Source organism: Bufo bufo, chromosome 2, assembly GCF_905171765.1.
Source record: "Bufo bufo chromosome 2, aBufBuf1.1, whole genome shotgun sequence".
Lineage (NCBI taxonomy): Eukaryota > Metazoa > Chordata > Amphibia > Anura > Bufonidae > Bufo > Bufo bufo.
In genome coordinates, this window is record NC_053390.1 from 561,387,248 (window position 1) to 561,409,330 (window position 22,083).

At 44.0% G+C, this 22,083-nt stretch overlaps 1 pseudogene; it reads right to left on the reverse strand.

Annotated features, from left to right (window-relative positions):
* Positions 1-14,271: 14,271 nt before the first annotated feature.
* On the reverse strand, positions 14,272-14,390 carry LOC120992857 (annotated as a pseudogene).
* Positions 14,391-22,083: the final 7,693 nt, after the last annotated feature.

Consider the following 22,083-nt stretch of genomic DNA (forward strand, 5'->3'; position numbering starts at 1 on the left):
CAACAGTAATTGAGTGACTTAATCGCACTAATTATAATATCGTGTTGAATCAACTGCTGGGACTAATAGGTTGCTCACTACATGGATGAAAAAGCTGTTGGGTTCTATTGCTTCTGGAACCCCTGATGATGTGTTTTTGCTGCAGGTCAAAGAGCTAGCTATATCAATGGGCTAGCGATATTAGAGATACTACTATATGAATGGGAACCTGAATTTATTTGAGCTAACTATATTAACTACACTAACAGTGCGTCATGAACTAACTTTTGGACTAATTGGTAATGAAGAGGCTACTAATGGACACGTTTGAACTTCGAGTCCAGTCAATTGATCTACTATACTAACCTGAAATTTTTTGATAACTGGTTTGTTTGTTGAAGGGTGTTGTATATATTAAACAGACTGCGAGTAGGTTTCATTGTATACATATAAATGTAGCCTCCGCCTCCTGCTTACATGGGCTGCCCAGTAGAGGAAGAGAGAGTGGCCTGCTTCTAACAGACCAATACACCTTCTAATACCTAACTGTATTAAGAGTGTGAATAGATGGTCAGTGTGAGGGACTTCTGTATGTGGGCAGGAGGACGCAAACATAAAAAACATGGAATTCATGTAAAAAGCTGAATACTTACTAGTGAGATACTAATTGGTGGGATGCTAGGAGGAATTTAAGGCCTGGCGGTTTCATGGTTGGATAGTTTTTGAGCTCGCTAGTTACATTAGGATAAAATGGCTAGACAGGGAGCTGGGAAAAAGGGGCGAGGGCAACTAGAATTAAACACTTCAATTTCCCCAGGGCTCAAGAAAACAGAAAGGACTAAGCAACAACTTCTGACTAATATGAGAATGCAGAGCCCCCCCCCCCCCCCCCCCCAAGAAAAAAAAGAGGATATATCCCAAGATCTGGAAGGGGAGGGGGAACTCTTTGGGTCAGCTGAAAATATCAGCCTGAAGATCTTGAATGAGGATTCCCAGACTGGAGAGAGAGGTATTAATCAGACAAAGGAGGTGGTTGAATGTAATAGTAATAAAGGGGAGCAGGCGCCTAGTCTGCAAGACATATTTCAAGAAATCAAAAACTGCAGTCTGGCAATAAAGGACCTCTCTCTTCAGATTGGAAATATTAAGGAGGTGGTTGGGCTTTTAAGAACTGACCTACAAAATATAAAGAGAGATTGACAGAGGCAGAGAAAAGAATATCGGATTCAGAGGATCTCTTACAAATTACGGCCAAGGAGAAAAACATCTTATAGGCAGAGAATATACACTGCGTGCAGAATTATTAGGCAAATTAGTATTTTGACCACATCATCCTCTTTATGCATGTTGTCTTACTCCAAGCTGTATAGGCTCGAAAGCCTACTACAAATTAAGCATATTAGGTGATGTGCATCTCTGTAATGAGAAGGGGTGTGGTCTAATGACATCAACACCCTATATTAGGTGTGCATAATTATTAGGCAACTTCCTTTCCTTTGGCAAAATGGGTCAAAAGAAGGACTTGACAGGCTCAGAAAAGTCAAAAATAGTGAGATATCTTGCAGAGGGATGCAGCACTCTTAAAATTGCAAAGCTTCTGAAGCGTGATCATCGAACAATCAAGTGTTTCATTCAAAATAGTCAACAGGGTCGCAAGAAGCATGTGGAAAAACCAAGGCGCAAAATAACTGCCCATGAACTGAGAAAAGTCAAGCGTGCAGCTGCCAAGATGCCACTTGCCACCAGTTTGGCCATATTTCAGAGCTGCAACATCACTGGAGTGCCCAAAAGCACAAGGTGTGCAATACTCAGAGACATGGCCAAGGTAAGAAAGGCTGAAAGACGACCACCACTGAACAAGACACACAAGCTGAAACGTCAAGACTGGGCCAAGAAATATCTCAAGACTGATTTTTCTAAGGTTTTATGGACTGATGAAATGAGAGTGAGTCTTGATGGGCCAGATGGATGGGCCCGTGGCTGGATTGGTAAAGGGCAGAGAGCTCCAGTCCGACTCAGACGCCAGCAAGGTGGAGGTGGAGTACTGGTTTGGGCTGGTATCATCAAAGATGAGCTTGTGGGGCCTTTTCGGGTTGAGGATGGAGTCAAGCTCAACTCCCAGTCCTACTGCCAGTTTCTGGAAGACACCATCTTCAAGCAGTGGTACAGGAAGAAGTCTGCATCCTTCAAGAAAAACATGATTTTCATGCAGGACAATGCTCCATCACACGCGTCCAAGTACTCCACAGTGTGGCTGGCAAGAAAGGGTATAAAAGAAGAAAATCTAATGACATGGCCTCCTTGTTCACCTGATCTGAACCCCATTGAGAACCTGTGGTCCATCATCAAATGTGAGATTTACAAGGAGGGAAAACAGTACACCTCTCTGAACAGTGTCTGGGAGGCTGTGGTTGCTGCTGCACGCAATGTTGATGGTGAACAGATCAAAACACTGACAGAATCCATGATGGCAGGCTTTTGAGTGTCCTTGCAAAGAAAGGTGGCTATATTGGTCACTGACTTGTTTTTGTTTTGTTTTTGAATGTCAGAAATGTATATTTGTAAATGTTGAGATGTTATATTGGTTTCACTGGTAAAAATAAATAATTGAAATGGGTATATATTAGTTTTTTGTTAAGTTGCCTAATAATTATGCACAGTAATAGTCACCTGCACACACAGATATTCCCCTAAAATAGCTAAAACTAAAAACAAACTAAAAACTACTTCCAAAAATATTCAGCTTTGATATTAATGACTTTTTTGGGTTCGTTGAGAACATGGTTGTTGTTCAATAATAAAATTAATCCTCAAAAATACAACTTGCCTAATAATTCTGCACTCCCTGTAGAACTAAAAAATAAATTACTAGACTTAGAAAATAGGTCCAGAAGCGCCAATTTGAGATGCCTAGGGATCTCGGAGGGGATAGAAGGACGAGATCTTCGCGATTATATACAAACTTGGTTGAGGGCACAATTGGGCCAAGATATCTCAGATCACAAAAATTATGTGGAAAGGGCCTATAGAGTGCCGGCAAAACTACCCCCTCCCAGAACAAGACAGAGATCAATAATTATTAATTAACTATCAGTAAGGGATAAGGAGGAGATTGCACGTAGGTCCAGGAAGAAAGGGAGTCTGGAGTGTGAGGGTGCAGCAGTGATGTTATTTCCTGATTATGCTAGGGAGACTATAAGGGAAAGGAGTCAGTTCATTGATATAAAAAAAAATTGCGCTTACATAACGTAAAGTATTCAATGATATTTCCAGCCAGGTTACGGGTCGAATGGGAAGATAAAACCAGTTTTTTTGATACTGCAGAGGCGGCGGGCGAATGGATCAGATGAAAAATAAAAAGCTGAGGTGAAAAATGGGCTGGGGAGGGGCCGAGAAGGATTAATGCTAAGGAAGAGACCCAGGGCTAGATGCCATTCTGGGTCATTTGGCAAGGGTGGGATGGGGGTTGGGCTGTTACCTACTTGTGGGTTGTGTTTTTTTTTTTTCTCTCTCCCCTCCTTCTTCCCTCCCCTCGACCCGGGGAGTTCTCCCGCCCCTTCTCCTTTTCTTACCGGCTTGTGCAAATCGGGTAAAAGATAGTTAGAATTAACTAGCCTATATGAGAATAATCTCATGGAATATTAGGGGCTTGAGTAGGGGCGTAAAGAGAGCCGCTGTATTCAATGCAATCCAAAGGACATTACCTGCTATAATCTGTTTACAAGAAACACACCTGACAGAAGAGACGAAAGGCGGGATAGATAGATCATGGATCCAGTGTGCCTTCCATTCAGTTTACTCATCATATGCGAGAGGGGTAAACATATTAATACATCATGACATAGATATCAAGGTGATTAAAACTGTGATAGATACTCAAGGTTGTTATGTTTTTATGGACTGTATATTGGAAGGAAAAGCATGGCTGATAGCAAATGTCTATATACCGCCGCCCTTTAAAACAGATGTTTTGTTAAAGATCCATGATCTTGAGATTAAAGCGGGGGATAAATCACTTTTGGTAATGGGAGATCTTAATAATGTAATGGATGGTAATATAGATAGATGTAGAATAGGTAATATACAGGGAAGAGGTACGGACACTAAGTTAAAAACTATCACAGAAGAGTTGGACTGATATGGACTGATATTTGGAGGATAATGCACCCGAAGTTAAAGAAATATTCATGTTTTTCAAAAACACATGGGAGTTTATCACAGATCAATTTAGTTTTCACCAATAATAAAGGTACACTGGATATTGAACGAGTTAGGTATGGTCAACACAGGATCTCGGATCACAATCTTATAAATATAAATATAAAAAGGGAGGTGAAAAAAAAAAGGGTGGATAAATAGAATGGGTATACATGATAAGGTTTTGCAAGAGATTAGGGAATACATTGATATAAATGAGGGTTCAGCGACAAATAATACGGTCTGGGAGGCCGCAAAGGCCTTCATTAGGGGGATTATCACAAAATACACAATATTATATAAGAAAAGTCTAAGGAAGAAACTACTAGTACTAGAACAAGAGGTGGAAATGTATGAAAAAAAAATATGTTGAAAATTCCATAGAAGTAAACTACAAAGAATGGAGAGACAGAGTCACTAAAATGGAAGATGAAATGTTTTTGCAGGCTGAACAACAAAAGGAAAATTATGTAAGGGATAATTACATCTACGCACATATACCGGGTAAAAAGTTAGCGGCCATGGATGCAGCACAGACAAAAAAAAAAAAACGATATCCACTGTTTAGTAGACAAATCAGGACATAAAATAACTGAACAAATGGCCAAAATAGAACTATTTAAGGAATATTTTGAGGATATATATAGCAGCAAAATAAAGAAAAATATGTCCCAAATACAACTGTTCCTGGATAAAATTACTATCACCACTATAACCTCAGAACAAAGGGGAAGTTTGGAAATCCCAATAGACCCCGAAGAAGTGGATAAAATACTATCAAAGATAACTAAAAATAAGACGCCAGGGATAGATGGCATCCCGTTTGAAGTTTACGCCCAATATAGAGAAATAATGATTCCGAAACTATTAAAGATGTGGACAGCATCGAGAGAGTCAGGTAAATTGCCGGACTCACTGAGGGAAGCCTTAATCACACTTATTTTAAAGCCCGGGAAAGATCCAATGCTATCAGACTCATATCGCCCTATCTCACTGATTAATACAGATAATAAAATACTTGCAAAGATTTTGGCATCTAGGCTCGGGGTGGGGAAGTAATGCAAGGGCTTGTGCATGAGGACCAGGCGGGATTCATGCCGGGCAGAACTAAAACTGAAAATATCATGAGGTATTTTATGAATATCCAAATGGAGCCCACAAATAGTGGTGAGAGAATGATCCTAACTATAGACGCTTCAAAAGCCTTCGATACTATAGAGTGGCCCTTTTTAATGGCAACCCTGAAGAAAATGGAATTTGGTGAAATATTTGTCTCCTGGATTAAGCTATTATATACTGATATAACATCGAGGGTGATTTTGAATGGAGAACACTCTGAAGGTATACCTATTCGCAGGGGGGTCAGACAGGGTTGTCCCCTCTCCCCCCTGCTATTTGCTATAGCTATGGAACCTTTGGCAGATTTGATTAGGCAAGATAATGATATTGAAGGCTTTAGGTATGGATTTCATGAAGAAAAAATTGCTCTGTATGCAGACGACATTATGCTGTTTCTGGGCTCCCATGGATCACTTACTAGGATTTTTGAGATCTTTGAAGAGTACAGCGAATATGCTGGACTCAATATAAATTGGTCTAAGTCGGCATGCATTCCGATTGATCCCTTGAATGGGTTAATACCGGGTCAATTGGAAATCAAGAGAGTAGACGAACCCATAAAATATCTAGGGATCCAAATAACGCCTAACTCTAAAAATTATGTTCAGTTAAATGTAATACCTAAAATACAAGAAACCAGGAAGAAAGTAGAAGTATGGAAAAAATTATATGTTTCAATGGCAGGCTGAATTTCACTAGTGAAAATGTGCATTTTACCCTCCATGAACTACATCTTATGGAACGCGCCGATAATAATCCCAAAAAAGATATTTTTTTAAATAGCTTCCTTACTGGCGGATTTAATATGGCGTGGCAAAAAGCCGCGAATAAGAGCACAAATATTGCAGGCCCCGGAGAAGGAGGGTGGATTATCAGCTCTGGATGTGGAACTATACTTCCTTTCTTGCCACATTAGAAATATGATAATATGGAGCAACTCACAAAGATATAAGAACATGGTGGCAAGTATTAATAAAAAACTGGATAAATGCAGCATTTTTCAAATAGTGGAAGCTGACATTTTGTCACAGCAGCAAATCAGTAAAATACCGCTATTTGGGTTATGGACTAAAATTTATAAAGAGGTAAGAGAATTGTGGCCCCAGACTAGATTACACACAGACACCTTACTGTGGGATAATATACTTCTCACAGAATTGAAACCAATTGAACAGAAAATCTGGTGGAAATATGGAATTTTCAGACTGGGGCAGGTATGGCGGGAGGGAGATATAGTCACATACTCAGATCTCAAAAATGAAGGCGGGTTTGGAAATAAATAAGGGGTTGGGTCAGCACAACCTGCCTGTAGGTGCAGATCACTATGGCGAAATACATATATAAACGGAAAATGCAAATGTGATCGCACACTACATCCAGCACTCTGCCCTCCATGCTGGATGAGACATTGGTTTATATTTTGGCCAAAGCATAGTAAGCCACTCACCGCGTCAAGGTCGTCTCATGAGTGGTCCCTAACTCTTGTTCCTACCTGTTCATGGGCCATGACAGCCACATAAAATCCAGGGAATGCAGGTCAGCATGCAAGCCAAGTACACTTTGCTTGTAACCCCGTCCGGTGCCATTACAGCTTTCATCGGATCCAGGGATGCAAGTACCAACATGCATGCTGAACCCACCATACACTTCTCCTGGAGCCAGATGGCTAATGGTAGGTTCTATACAAGCAGACTCAGTTTTATACTGACTTTAAAACCAGCCTCAAGGACAGATTAACTGGTCAGGTGTGCAATGACTCCAAGGAGATCGCCACGCCTCCAATATATACTACAAAGAAAAAAATAAGGATTTGGGTCAGCACAACCTGCCTGTAGGTGCAGATCACTATGGCGAAATACATATATAAACGGAAAATGCAAATGTGATCGCACACTACATCCAGCACTCTGCCCTCCATGCTGGATGAGACATTGGTTTATATTTTGGCCAAAGCATAGTAAGCCACTCACCGCGTCAAGGTCGTCTCATGAGTGGTCCCTAACTCTTGTTCCTACCTGTTCATGGGCCATGACAGCCACATAAAATCCAGGGAATGCAGGTCCAGGAGAAGTGTATGGTGGGTTCAGCATGCATGTTGGTACTTGCATCCCTGGATCCGATGAAAGCTGTAATGGCACCGGACGGGGTTACAAGCAAAGTGTACTTGGCTTGCATGCTGACCTGCATTCCCTGGATTTTATGTGGCTGTCATGGCCCATGAACAGGTAGGAACAAGAGTTAGGGACCACTCATGAGACGACCTTGATGCGGTGAGTGGCTTACTATGCTTTGGCCAAAATATAAACCAATGTCTCATCCAGCATGGAGGGCAGAGTGCTGGATGTAGTGTGCGATCACATTTGCATTTTCCGGGTTTGGAAATAAGGATTTGAGCCTATTCTACTTACAACTGAAACAAGCTCTACGAGCGTCGTTAGGTAGGGGAACACAAATTGATTAAGCCAATATTTCTAAATTAAAAACAAGAAAGAAATTGGTGTCCAAGATATATAAAAGTCTGTTATATCAAAAAACAAAATAAAGTGCAGTTAACTGCCTAAGGTATAAATGGCAGGATGTTCTGGAGCCTCAACGGGAGGAATTCTGGGAAAGGGTGATAAGGGCCAAAAATGGGGTCCTAAACAATTTCTCCCATAAAAATACTCAATTTAGTATAATATATTGCCTATATTACTCCCCTAAAAAGCTGATGCAATATTATAAAACCAAGGAATTTAGCTGCAAAAAATGTGGGCAGTTAGGGGTGGATGATGTGCATATACTATGGACATGTACAAAAATTAGAGAATTTTGGTGGAAGGTGCACAAAATAATACAAGAATATCATGGGTTTAGAGTTCCTTTGGAATTTGAAACTTGCATATTGGGGAGGCTGGACAGGATAGGGTCTGCTAAGTACCGGGAAATAGCATCCAAACTTTTATTCCAAGCTAGGAGATGTATCGTAGCACATTGGGGAGATAGTGCGGTCCCTGAGGCCAGAGAGTGGGAGAATCAGGACAGAGTCTCGCTTGCAAGAGAGAAATTTCATCTGGTATCTAGAAAAAAAAAAAGCTAGATTCGATGGGCTCTGGCAGAAATGGCTAAAGTGACTTGAGACGAGAGGTCGGATGGGGAGGAGGGAGAGAATCCTCTTCTTTTTTTTTTTTCACAAGCAGTGGGGAGGGGCGGGAATATTATGTTTATGTATATTTATGGATATGATGTGGTTTAATGTAAAACAAACTACAGGGAGTGCAGAATTATTAGTCAAGTTGTATTTTTGAGGATTAATTTTATTATTGAACAACAACCATGTTCTCCATGAACCCAAAAAACTCATTAATATCAAAGCTGAATATTTTTGGAAGTAGTTTTAATTTGTTTTTAGTTTTAGCTATTTTAGGGGGATATCTGTGTGTGCAGGTGACTATTACTGTGCATAATTATTAGGCAACTTAACAAAAAACAAATATATACCCATTTCAATTATTTATTTTTACCAGTGAAACCAATATAACATCTCAACATTCACAAATATGCATTTCTGACATTCAAAAACAAAACAAAAACAAATCAGTGACCAATATAGCCACCTTTCTTTGCAAGGACACTCAAAAGCCTGCCATCCATGGATTATGTCAGTGTTTTGATCTGTTCACCATCAACATTGCGTGCAGCAGCAACCACAGCCTCCCAGACACTGTTCAGAGAGGTGTACTGTTTTCCATCCTTGTAAATCTCACCTTTGATGATGGACCACAGGTTCTCAATGGGGTTCAGATCAGGTGAACAAGGAGGCCATGTCATTAGATTTTCTTCTTTTATACCCTTTCTTGCCAGCCACGCTGTGGAGTACTTGGACGCGTGTGATGGAGCATTGTCCTGCATGAAAATCATGTTTTTCTTGAAGGATGCAGACTTCTTCCTGTACCACTGCTTGAAGAAGGTGTCTTCCAGAAACTGGCAGTAGGACTGGGAGTTGAGCTTGACTCCATCCTCAACCCGAAAAGGCCCCACAAGCTCATCTTTGATGATACCAGCCCAACCCAGTACTCCACCTCCACCTTGCTGGCGTCTGAGTCGGACTGGAGCTCTCTGCCCTTTACCAATCCAGCCACGGGCCCATCCATCTGGCACATCAAGACTCACTCTCATTTCATCAGTCCATAAAACCTTAGAAAAATCAGTCTTGAGATATTTCTTGGCCCAGTCTTGACGTTTCAGCTTGTGTGTCTTGTTCAGTGGTGGTCGTCTTTCAGCCTTTCTTACCTTGGCCATGTCTCTGAGTATTGCACACCTTGTGCTTTTGGGCACTCCAGTGATGTTGCAGCTCTGAAATATGGCCAAACTGGTGGCAAGTGGCATCTTGGCAGCTGCACGCTTGACTTTTCTCAGTTCATGGGCAGTTATTTTGCGCCTTGGTTTTTCCACACGCTTCTTGCGACCCTGTTGACTATTTTGAATGAAACGCTTGATTGTTCGATGATCACGCTTCAGAAGCTTTGCAATTTTAAGAGTGCTGCATCCCTCTGCAAGATATCTCACTATTTTTGACTTTTCTGAGCCTGTCAAGTCCTTCTTTTGACCCATTTTGCCAAAGGAAAGGAAGTTGCCTAATAATTATGCACACCTAATATAGGGTGTTGATGTCATTAGACCACACCCCTTCTCATTACAGAGATGCACATCACCTAATATGCTTAATTGGTAGTAGGCTTTCGAGCCTATACAGCTTGGAGTAAGACAACATGCATAAAGAGGATGATGTGGTCAAAATACTCATTTGCCTAATAATTCTGCACGCAGTGTATTTGTAAGCTAAATGAACCTGAATCCTGATGGATTTTCACTGGTCGACTGTAGCAAACAATCAGGACAGGAAAAGGAAATATTTTGTTGATGTATTTAGCTCACAGAAGATTGTCTAGACAACTATCACAAACTGTCAAATACACTGACGAGCAAAAGGATAACAATGTTTTGAACTTTTGACTTTTAGGCTCCATACTGTATGTCACCATCCACTACAGCTTTGAGCATGAGACTACCATCATTTTATAGATAATCATCTTGGCTATCTCATACATAAATTGGGCTTGCAAATGGTTTTATTGCCTTTTAGACTTGATGAAAGAGTTTTAGACTCCAAAAGGAGTTTTCACACAAGTCAGTAATCAATAAGGAAAGATTACAATTTACAATTGTGGTCATGGTTTGTGCCAAGAGATCATTGAGTGCTACTTCTCTACACCTCCATATTCTTACTGTTTATTCTCCTCTGGAGGGTTGGCTTCATCTCGAGCTGAGGATCCAATGCAATTGGCAGCACCGACCTATTGCATTTATATACATGTGTATTACTAGTGTTGTGCCTAGGCTTGCACAATACCAAAAGGTGAGCATCTGGTTATTAGACCCGATTAGCTTTACTAATTACCCTATGAGGGCCTGTTACTTTTGGTTTTGGCACATATTTGCTGGTCAGAGCTTTGATACTGCCTGAACTGTGGTGGCTATGCAAAGCCTGATCACCATCTTTGATCAGAGGTACCTAGATAAGGTAATCTTCTGACTAGTTAGCACCCAGAAGGGCAAGTATTTTGTTTATGTTGTATTTTTTTTTTGCCATGGATTCACCCAAGTGAATATCTAACGTGGATGCCCTGTGGAGTGTGTGAAGCAACATAAACCTTATTTGGACTTTTAACCATTGATACTCATTTTCTTTGTCAATGCTGACCCCACCCACAAGGACAAATCCATATATATATATATATATATATATATATATTTTTTTTTTTAAATAGTAGGAAATTGACACACAAAACTGAACTTTTCATTATGCAATTATTTTAACATAACACCCTAATAAATGTTATACTGTATGTAGACATAATTATTGTACATTAGTATTATGAAACACTATTCATTTGATATGCCACAGATTCATACAATTTTCTGATGAACAATTCATTTAATCAGAGAGGAACTAAAGAAAAGAAAATGAAAAATATACCCTCTATTCTGTTTAAAGCCATTCAGCTGGATGATCATCTGTCACATTGAACGTTCACTATTTATGATGTACCTTGGAGGTAAAATATCAAGACATCTGGCAAGTCTTCATAGTCAGAGCAGCACAGTAGATTTAAAGAAGTAGATTGCAAATATTGAAAATTAGCACCTTAATGACTATGGCAGTCAAACCTTTCATATATGTTCTTTATATTAGCTTGTCAAGCAAATGTGGTAAAAAGTTATCCCGGGTTTCATCTTCACTGCTTCTTCCAGAAGCTTCTTACAGGAAGAACATGGTGATATCCAGGGTCAGGCAGATTAGTTCTACCCAAGGTCAGGCAGAAGCTTGGCATGTTGCTGTTTTATCTTTTAATAAGATTGATATTATTTTAAAGGGGTTTTCTGAGAGTATCTGCCTGGTGGGGGTCTGACTCTCAACACCCCCGGTGATCATCTGTTGGAAGTGGCTGCGCAGCCCTAGTGAGCAATGTGGCCTCTTCTTAGGCCAGTGATGTAACATCAAGTGAATGGGGCTGAGATGCAATATCCAGCACAGCTGCTATCCAGTGGACGGTGCTATGCCTGGTAAGCTGCAAGGAGGCTTTGGTGTTTACTGGTTTGCTTCTAACTCCTCAATGAGCAGATTGTTGGAGGTCTTGGATGTCATACCCCACCAATCTGATATTTATGACCTATCCTGAGGATAGGCTATTACTAAGCACTCCTTCAATTTTTTAAATGCTATAAAGGCAAATCCTTTTTTAAAAACCATTTGGTTTTACACTATGTGTGATTTTATTTGCTGACAGAGTACCTGGTAGTGTGTGGAGAGCAATTGTTTCTTGTCCTGTGGATCTAGAAGTCTCAGCAAAAGTAAAGCAACTTGTCATGGAGTGGATTGGAGGAGGCATTTGTTAAACTAGATTATACTTGGAGAAGGCTCAGCTTTGAATTTAGTGTATATGGTAGCATTGTTTGAGCTGTTAGATATCTTTTTTGTATTCATTCAGATGATAAATAATTGACTGAATTTCACACCACATCTGCTTTGATGTGATTGGACTATATATCCAAGTGTCTATTCATATTTACATATATTTCTTGTTCATAAGCCTTGAAGCCAAGTTAGAATAAAAACAATGCCAAACAGAACAGTAGAAACCAAGCTGTAACTGTTCAGAATGCTTTATATTCAACTTCTAATTTTACATTAGACCCACATCAAAATATAAACAATTAAAAAGAGGGAACAGTACATGCCTGCAAATGTATGACTAAACAGAGAGCAAAGAAGCAGTAGTTAGCAAGGACAAGTTCATGACCGTGCAAAATATCAAAATGATAGGATGTTCAGTGTAAGCATTTGAATGTTCCAGTAGCTTTATCATCTGTAATAATGCAATAAAATAGAGCTTGGGGACATACCAGGTAAAATATTGTACATCATGCCAATTTATTTTTCAAATATATATGTATGTAAGTATTAGAGATGAGCAAATTTTTCTAAAATTCAATTCGCCGATTCACCGTTTTTTTTTTTTTAAATTTGGTTTGATCCGAATAAATTTGCAACGATTACCTTAAAAAACTGCTACTTCCTGGCTGCACAGAGCCTTTATAGTGGTGTAGAACACTGTGCCTTGCAGTAACACGCATAGGGAGTCTGCTTTGGCAGTGAAATAATACTGTGAGTCCTGTGGGGTTTTGCTCTGGTAGACAGGCTAGCAGACGCAGTATAGAGGCAATCACAAAGTCTTTAACTTAAACAGTTTGGTGTTTATTCACACATAAGAAAAAACTAAATGAACGTTCACATGTCCACAGAACAAAATCTTCACCTGGTTAGCAGTTTTCAATCCGCAGTCCACAGCAGGCTTTAGGGGCCTGTTTCCTGGCATGCGGCTCTCAGCCCTTTAGCACAGTACAAATTCACAGATCCCAAAACACAGAGACTCCCCAGCTTCTCTGTCAGATGGAGGATAAACCAAACCCAGCTGGGACTGCTGGCTGGGTTTTATATAGGCCAAAAAAGACCCGGCCTGGAGCATGGGGAGAAGCCACCCACCCAGCACTTTGGCTACTCCCAGTAAGAGCTGGCCCGGATCAGCTTTATAGCCATACTAACAGCAAAACAGTGTCAGTCAGCACTAGCTGCCGCTGACACTTAAAACTACCGAAATAGTAATAAATTGGTGGTTGGCTCACACTAAGGTGGCTATGGGCAGGTGCTGCTAACTCACAACTTGGGTGCCCGAACCCAAAAAGGTAAGTAAATTGCAGAAAAAGAAAGGAGTGAGCACTCACACCATCTGGACCATAGGGTACAATATTTAATAAATGGTATGCAAATAAATCTCAACACATTCAAATCTAAAATTTCATAAAATGATGGTTGGCGCCAACATAAAATCACACTGGCAAATATAATTAGTTAAACACTGGCAGATGGAAATTGCACAATCTTTGCGTGCTTGATAATAGCACTTGGACCGCAGACCGCGGTCAGCAGTTCGAATGTCCCAATCAGGAGTAAATCTGACTCCAAGTTAGTACTCAAGTGTCCTCTTAATTATTGATAAACGTTCCGATGCAAAAGTCTCTCCACAGTTGGTCCGGTATAGCCGCACAGGGCTATGAATAAAGCCACTCAATGTAAAGTACAGGTTCCTACCTTATCCACAGTTGTAAACAAATCACCGCGCTGAGCCCCCTTGCCACGAGAAGCGAGTGATGTCGGCCGCTTCGGCGTCTCACGTAGCAAATCTCGGGCTGCTGACGTCACGATAACGCGGGATCACGGGATTCGGCTAATGGGAATGGTAAATCTCTGGTGGAACCTGTAGTTGTCTCCTGTATCCTAGAGTGGTATTGGTGCAATTAGTTATCGCATGGCCATGCAATATCTTTCATCCGGATCCAGTGGGTTAGGTGGGCGCTTCTCTTCCAGTCACCATGAGTCAACGGAACAAGGGATTCCCAACCAGACTCCCAAGCTGGTACTTGCCAAGCCTTAAGCTGTTTATCTTCTGCAATCTGACGAGTGCAGGTACATTCAGCTTAGAATAACCGTTGACGAGTCAACGGAACAAGGGATTCCCAACCAGACTCCCAAGCTGGTACTTGCCAAGCCTTAAGCTGTTTATCTTCTGCGATCTGACGAGTGCAGGTACATTCAGCTTAGAATAACCGTTATGGTGACTGGAAGAGAAGCGCCCACCTAACCCACTGGATCCGGATGAAAGATATTGCATGGCCATGCGATAACTAATTGCACCAATACCACTCTAGGATACAAGAGACAACTACAGGTTCCACCAGCGATTTACCATTCCCATTAGCCGAATCCCGTGATCCCGCGTTATCGTGACGTCAGCAGCCCGAGATTTGCTACGCGAGACGCCGAAGTGGCCGACATCACTCGCTTCTCGTGGCAAGGGGGCTCAGCGCGGTGATTTGGTACAACTGTGGATAAGGTAGGAACCTGTACTTTACATTGAATGGCTTTATTCATAGCCCTGTGCGGCTATACCGGACCAACTGTGGAGAGACTTTTGCATCGGAACGTTTATCAATAATTCAGAGGACACTTGAGTACTAACTTGGAGTCAGATTTACTCCTGATTGGGACATTCGAACTGCTGACCGCGGTCTGCGGTCCAAGTGCTATTATCAAGCACGCAAAGATTGTGCAATTTCCATCTGCCAGTGTTTAACTAATTATATTTGCCAGTGTGATTTTATGTTGGCGCCAACCATCATTTTATGAAATTTTAGATTTGAATGTGTTGAGATTTATTTGCATACCATTTATTAAATATTGTACCCTATGGTCCAGATGGTGTGAGTGCTCACTCCTTTCTTTTTCTGCAATTTACTTAAAACTACCGGCTCTTACCTCACCAAAGCCAGGAATCTCGGTGACACATACCTTCCATCAATGACGGCCCCTTGCGCCTTCCTACTTACCTTCTCCCTTTGTTCAACCCTGAGGGGGTGAACACCTGCCAGGCAGTGTACCCAGACAGGGCATCTGCGTTTCCCTGTAACCTGCCTGCCCTATGTTCCACGGAAAACTTGAAGTTTTGTAAAGATAAGAACCATCTGGTGACTCGAGCATTCGTCTCTTTCGCTTGGCTCATCCACTTGAGAGGGAAGTGGTCAGTCACCAGACGGAACTTTCTCCCCAACAGATAATAGCGGAGAGACTTGAGTGCCCACTTGATGGCCAGGCACTCTCTCTCCACTATACTGTACCTAGTCTCGGCTGGGGTAAGTTTGCGGCTCAGGAAAACAACAGGATGTTCCTCCCCATTGATGTCCTGATAGAGTACAGAGAAGGCCTACTTCAGAGGCATCGGTCTGTACCACAAACTCCCTCTTGAAGTAAAGCGTCACCAATACTGGGGACCCACACAGGGCAGACTTTAAAGCAGAGAAAGCCTTTTCTGCCTGCTGATTCTACTGAACTGTCACTGACTTGGGTCCCTTCAAAAGGCCTGTCAATGGTGCGGCGACTGTAGCAAAATTGGGGACAAATCTTATATAGTACCCCACCATATCCAGGAACGACTTTACTTGCCGAGTAGTGACAGGTTGATTCCTAATTGCCTCAATTTTGTTCACCTGAGGTTTGATCATTCCGCTCCAAATTACATACCCCAGGTACTTGGTCTCTTCTAACCCTATCGCACACTTTTTGGGTTAGCGGTTAAGCCAGCTTTCCTAAGGGAGTCCACTACAGCCTGTACTTTAGGTAGGTGACTTTCCCAGTCAGTGCTGTGGATAATGATATTGTCCAGGTACGCTGAAACGTACCGACGATGTGGACTGAGTACAATGTCCATTAGCCTTTGAAACATGGCGGGAGCGCCATGTAGACTAAATGGTAATACCTTGTACGGATACAAGCCATCTGGCATGATGAAAGATGTTTTTTTCCTTGGCAGCCTCCGTTAAGGGTACCTGCCAGTACCCTTTGGTGAGGTCCAAAACAGAAAAATACCAGGCTTGGCCCAACTTCTCAATAAGCTCATCCACTCAGGGCATGGGATATGCGTACAAACTTGGACACCTCATTCAGTTTGCGGAAGTCGTTACAGAACCGCAATGTCCCGTCCGGCTTGGGTATTAAAACTATCAGACTGGCCCATTCACTTTTTGATTTCTCAATGACGCCTAGCTGGCGCATTAGCTGCACTTCCTCCACGATGGCTTGTCGCTGAGCCTTGGGTACCCCTTACGGTTTTAACCAGACTTTTGCCTGAGGCTCAGTGACAATGTCATGTCGGACTATGGAAGTGTGTCCAGGATGGTCCGAGAACACATCTGTGTTCCTATCAATGATTTCTCTACCTTTCTGAGCCTGTTTAGAGGAGAGGCTGTCAGAAATATTTTCACTGTGGCAGCTGCCTCCCTTGCTTCAGACAGAGGGGCCGAAACCGGTTCCCCTAGGAACCCTGGTTGTGGGCTGTCTTCCGTACAGGTTTCCCTATCCTTTTCCATGGTTTGAGTAGATTAACATGGTACACCTGCTCCGGCTTTCGCCTCCCTGGCTGGTTTACCTTGTAATCTACCTCTACAATTTTTTCAAGCACCTCATAGGGCCCCTGCCACCTAGCTAGGAACTGCCTAGCACTGCCTCTATATGTTCCCTAACTAGAGGTAAAACTGTTTCCATCCGTCCTTGCATCTGGGTGACGTACTCAACAACAATTCTGTTGTTGTTCCCACGCCGCTTTGGCCACGGCCAACAGACCGTGAGGGTGTCTGCCGTATAGCAGTTCGAAGGGTGAGAACCCAGTAGAGGCCTGGGGACCTCCCGCACTGCGAACCTGAGATAGGGCAGAAGAAAGTCCCAGTGCCTCCCATCCTTAGAGACCACGCTTTTTAGCATATTTTTTTATGTTTGATTAAACCTCTCTACCAGGCCATCCATTTGAGGATAATACACGGATGTCCATAGCTGTTTTATGTGTTCCCTCATTACCTTGGACATAAACGGGGTCCCTTGGTCAGTCAGAACCTCCTTAGGCAGACCCACATGAGAAAACATCTCCATTAACTCCTTAGCTATCAGTTTGTCTGATGTATGAATCAGTTGCACCACCTTCGGGTACCGAGTGGCGTAGTCGAGGACAACCAAGATGTGTTGGTGTCCTCTAGCACACTTTGGTACCGGGCCTATGACATCCATAGTGTTTCGCTCGAAGGGGACCTCGATAATCGAGAGGGGTGCCAGGGGACTACTTATCTGGCAGGTTGGTCAAGACTTACATTATTCTTCTACCTCTCTGAACACACTGGGCCAGTAAAACTGCTGTAGAATCCGATCCTGCGTTTTTTTTTTGCATTCCCAGATGACCCCCGAGATCATGGTGATGGGCTAATGCTAAAACGTGTTTGTGATAAATCTGGGGCACCACCAACTGTTCAATGCATTCACCTCGCAGCTGGTTTACTTGATACAATATCTTGTGATGAACCACAAAATGGGGAAATACTGACTCTGCCCCCAGTTGTTGTGGTTCCCCATCTATTATTAATACATTTTAACAGGCTCGGGATAGGATTGGGTCCCGATGTTGTGCAGTACCAAAATTATCCCTGGAGACATTGAGGTTGGCTTGCTCCAGTCCTGGCGGCAAATCCTCCATGTCTCCCACATCACCCTTATTGGGGTTGTCTCCCCCTCAGCCACCGAAGTGGCGGTCACCCCTACCGCTGGCCCTTCGGACTCAGGTTCCCAGGGTTCTGGTCTCCCCCCTGAGCCAGGCCACTTTGCTAGGGTCACATCTGTCTCACGGGTATCGGTAACTTTTGTCTCTCCCAGTTATTAGTTCATACGATAATTTTATGGCAACGGCCACCTCATGAGTCCACCTGCCGGCTACCGTTGATATAGAGACCAGGGCAGTGGGATAGTCCTTTAAGTCCCCATGAATGCACACAATGCCGACCCTTTGGCCAGTATACTCGATGGGCCTCACCAGGGCAGCTCTTACCAGGGACACTAAGCTCCCTGAATCCAGCAGTGCCACCACCAGAGTGTCCCCCACTTCCACCTGGCACAGGTGGCTATTGTCTACAGTCTCGTAGGTACCTGTGGCACACAGCTTCCTGGCCTACAATGAGTGGCGGTAGCCATAGTTGGTATTTATGGGTTTACCCCGATGGGGACAGTGGTCCCTTATGTGTCCAGGCTTGTCACACCGCCGACAAACCACCAGGGCTGGGTCTGCAGGGGATGCGTCCCGGGCGGGTTTGGTTGGCACCGGCCACCGGGTCTGGGGTGCAAATTTCCGGGGTTTGACGAGCCCCCTTCCAAAAGAAGCCCCCTGCAGATTTCTGGTGGCCTCGTAGCTGTCTACCAGGTCGACCATCTCTAAGGCATTACCAGGAGACACCTGGCCGATCCATTGCTCTAGAGGGTACGGCAAAGCCCTCCAAAACACATCCGCCAACAGACGGTCCAGCATAGTAATGGGAGTCAATATGTCAGGCTGCAGCCATTTCTGCAACCGGTGTAGCAGGTAATAATATTGTGGTCTGGTGGGTTCAGCTAAGTTAAATTCCCACTGGTGCAGCCGCTTAGCCCGGACCAATACATTCAACCCCAGTCTCGCCAGGATCTCACCTTTTACGGTCAGGTAGTCGGCCGCTTGATCATCAGGAAGATCAAAAAACACTCGCAGGGGCCCAGATGCCAGGAACGGAGCGACGACCTCAGCCCACTGGTCTTGGGGTAACTTCTTCCTCACGGACACATTTCAGAACATCGCCATATAGGTCTCAACGTCATCCGAGGGGGACATCTTAGGGATTGCTGCATGCACAGCTTTCCGGGCATCGTGGACGTCCTTTGACGCTTTGGCCGCTTGCAACTCCATGACATGTTGAAATAGCAGCTGGTTAGTTTCCTGCTGCTGCTTGTTAGCCTCCTGCTGCTGCAAGTTAAGCTCCACAATGGCTTTCACGACTGCCTACATTTTGTCAGGGGACATGGGTCGTAACCTTGCCGGCTTAATGTAGGACATGCACTTGTGCCCAGGAAAAACAAAAAAACTTTTCGGCCTTCAGGCCTGTCTCACTGCATTTGCCCGTATCCAACACCAATTGTGGTTTTTTTCACTGGTAGGCAGGCTAGCGGACGCAGTATAGAGGCAATCACAGTTCGGTGTTTATTCACTCATATGGAAAAACAAAATGACCGTTCACAGTCTTGGTGTCTGTTCGCATCATTCAATGTCCAAAGAAAAAAATCTTCACCTGGTTAGCAGTTTTCCATCCGCAGTCCACAGCAGGCTTTAGGGGCCTGTTTCCCGGCATGTGGCTCTCAGCCCTTTAGCACGACACAAATTTACAGGTCCCAAAACAAAGAGACTCCCCAGCTTCTCTGTAAGATGGAGGATAAACCTGGCTGGGTTTTATATAGGCCAAAAAATACCCGACCTGGAGCGTGGGATGAAGCCACCCACCCAGCACTTTGGATACTCCCAGTAAGAACTGGCACAGATCGACTTTACAGCCATACTAATAACAAAACAGTGTCAGTTAGTACTAGCTCCCGCTGACACTTAAAACTACCGTCTCTTACCTCACCAAGGCCAGGAATCTCGGTGACACATACCTTCCTTCAATGACGGCCCCGAGCACCTTCCTACAGTCCATATGACATGCAGATGACAGGCGTCGCACTTATAATCACTACACACTTCACTTATTTGGGCAGTCACGGGGCCAAAACTGAGCTAATATCTCACGTATGAACTCATCCTTGCCGGGCAATGTTAGCGCCAAAAGAAGTGCACTCCTTTTACACTGACATCAGCTGATTCCACATAGATGTCTACAGAACCTGTTCTATTAAATGCTTATACAAGTACAGCCCCCCGACAGAGTGGAGAGGGTTTCAGCAGTAAGTTTGCGTCAACGTCACTGATTATTTTGCCCTTCCTCTGATCCATCAGAACAGTAACCCACAAAAAATGTGTCCTATCTGTGGAGCATCCGCCTTCACTTGGTCAGCATTTGGTCAGTAATCCATCAGTATTGCTAATGACAAAAAAACAGCAGTGGATCCAAAATAGAGATGACACTCGAAAGGAATTATTACCAAATCAGAAGCCAATTCTGATGGGACCATACAGACCTTACAGCTGCTACACAGACACGATCCGTTGTGCATCTCATTTTACCTTCCTTCTGACAGATCAGGAGAAGGGTCAAATAAATGATGATGTCAGCCAAGCCAAAAAGGCAAAATAGTGGCCCAGTCATGAAGTGGGTAGGGTGTGAACAGCATGAAAAGTCCACAGAGTGGCCCTATGACAGAGACTGGAGGTGGCGGCCCCATCAGGAGGCCACAGAGTGGCATAATAACAGAGTGTGGAGGTGGAGGCAGCATGAGGAGGCCACAGAGTGGACCAATGACAGAGTCTGAAGGTGGCAGAAGCATGAGGAGGCCACAGAGTGTCCCAATGACAGAGTGTGGAGGTGTTGGCAGCATCAGGAGGCCACAGAGTGGCACAATGACAGAGTGTGTAGGTGGCAGCAGCATGAGGAGACCACATAGTGACCCAATGCCAGAGTCTGGAGGTGGCAGCCTCATCAGGAGGCCACAGAGTGGCCCAATGACAGAGTTTGGAGGTGGCAGCAGCATCGGTAGACCACAGTGTGGCAAGGTGACATAGTGTGGAGGTGGCAGCAGCATCAGGAGACCACAGAGTGGCAAGGTGAAATAGTGTGGAAGTGGGTGGCAATACCAGTACCCGATAAAGATGGTGGGTGAAAGAAGGAGCCCTTGGCATCAGATGTGTGGCATCAGGCAGGTGGCAGCATCAGAATAGTAGCTGAGGCAGGTAGCTAGAAGAAACCGGTCTCTTTTGTCAAAGTGTTGGTGTGGCACCATGGATTATCTAGTCTGATGCATCAGGAATTGGTGGGGGGAAATCCTGGCTTATCCACGCCTGATTCATCTTGACAAAGGTCAGTATCTCCACATTTTGGGTGGACAGGCAAGTTCTTCTTGGGGTCACTATGGCCCCCGCCGCACTAAACACCCGCTCTAAATCCACACTACTGGCCGGGCAGGACAGCTTTTCCATGGCAAACTCGGCCAGTTAGGTCCACAAATCCAGTTTGGCTGCCCAGCAGGGCAGGGCCGACACAGAGGCTGGGGAGGCTCCAGCCTCAGGGCGCAGGCTGGGGTGGGCGGAAAAACAAACCTCTTCTTTTTTTTAATTTTTTTTTATCACTTACTTGCTGCCGGGCGCCCTCCCCTCCCCAGCCAGTGTTCACTCTAAGCTGCGCTTGTAGATAGGAGCAGGAGCAGTGTCGTAACTACCAGGGAAGCAGGGGAAGCGGCTGCTTCGGGGCCCGGGCTGACAAGGGGCCCGGCCCCCGGCAGCGTGCCCTGTCTATCCCTGCAGAGCTAAACATATGGGGATCCCTCAGCTCCGCGCCCCCCCTCCCAGTATACCAGACATAGGGGCTCTGCGCCCTGCAGCTCAGTGTAGATGCCAGATCCTTCTAAGCTACAGGACCTTTGATGATGTCATGACCATGTGACCGGTCATGTGGGTGGGAGGAGCCAGGCTGTGGACTGGTAGTGCCTTTATGATCCTCATCTGCTCCTGACTTTGGCTTGAACTGTTGAACATATGAGGTTAGCACCCTAGCACTTACAATTCCGGGTACTTAGGGGTTAATGCAGGGATGATGTGTATGGCCTCATTCACACATTGCAGATTTAGTCAAATCTGCAAACAA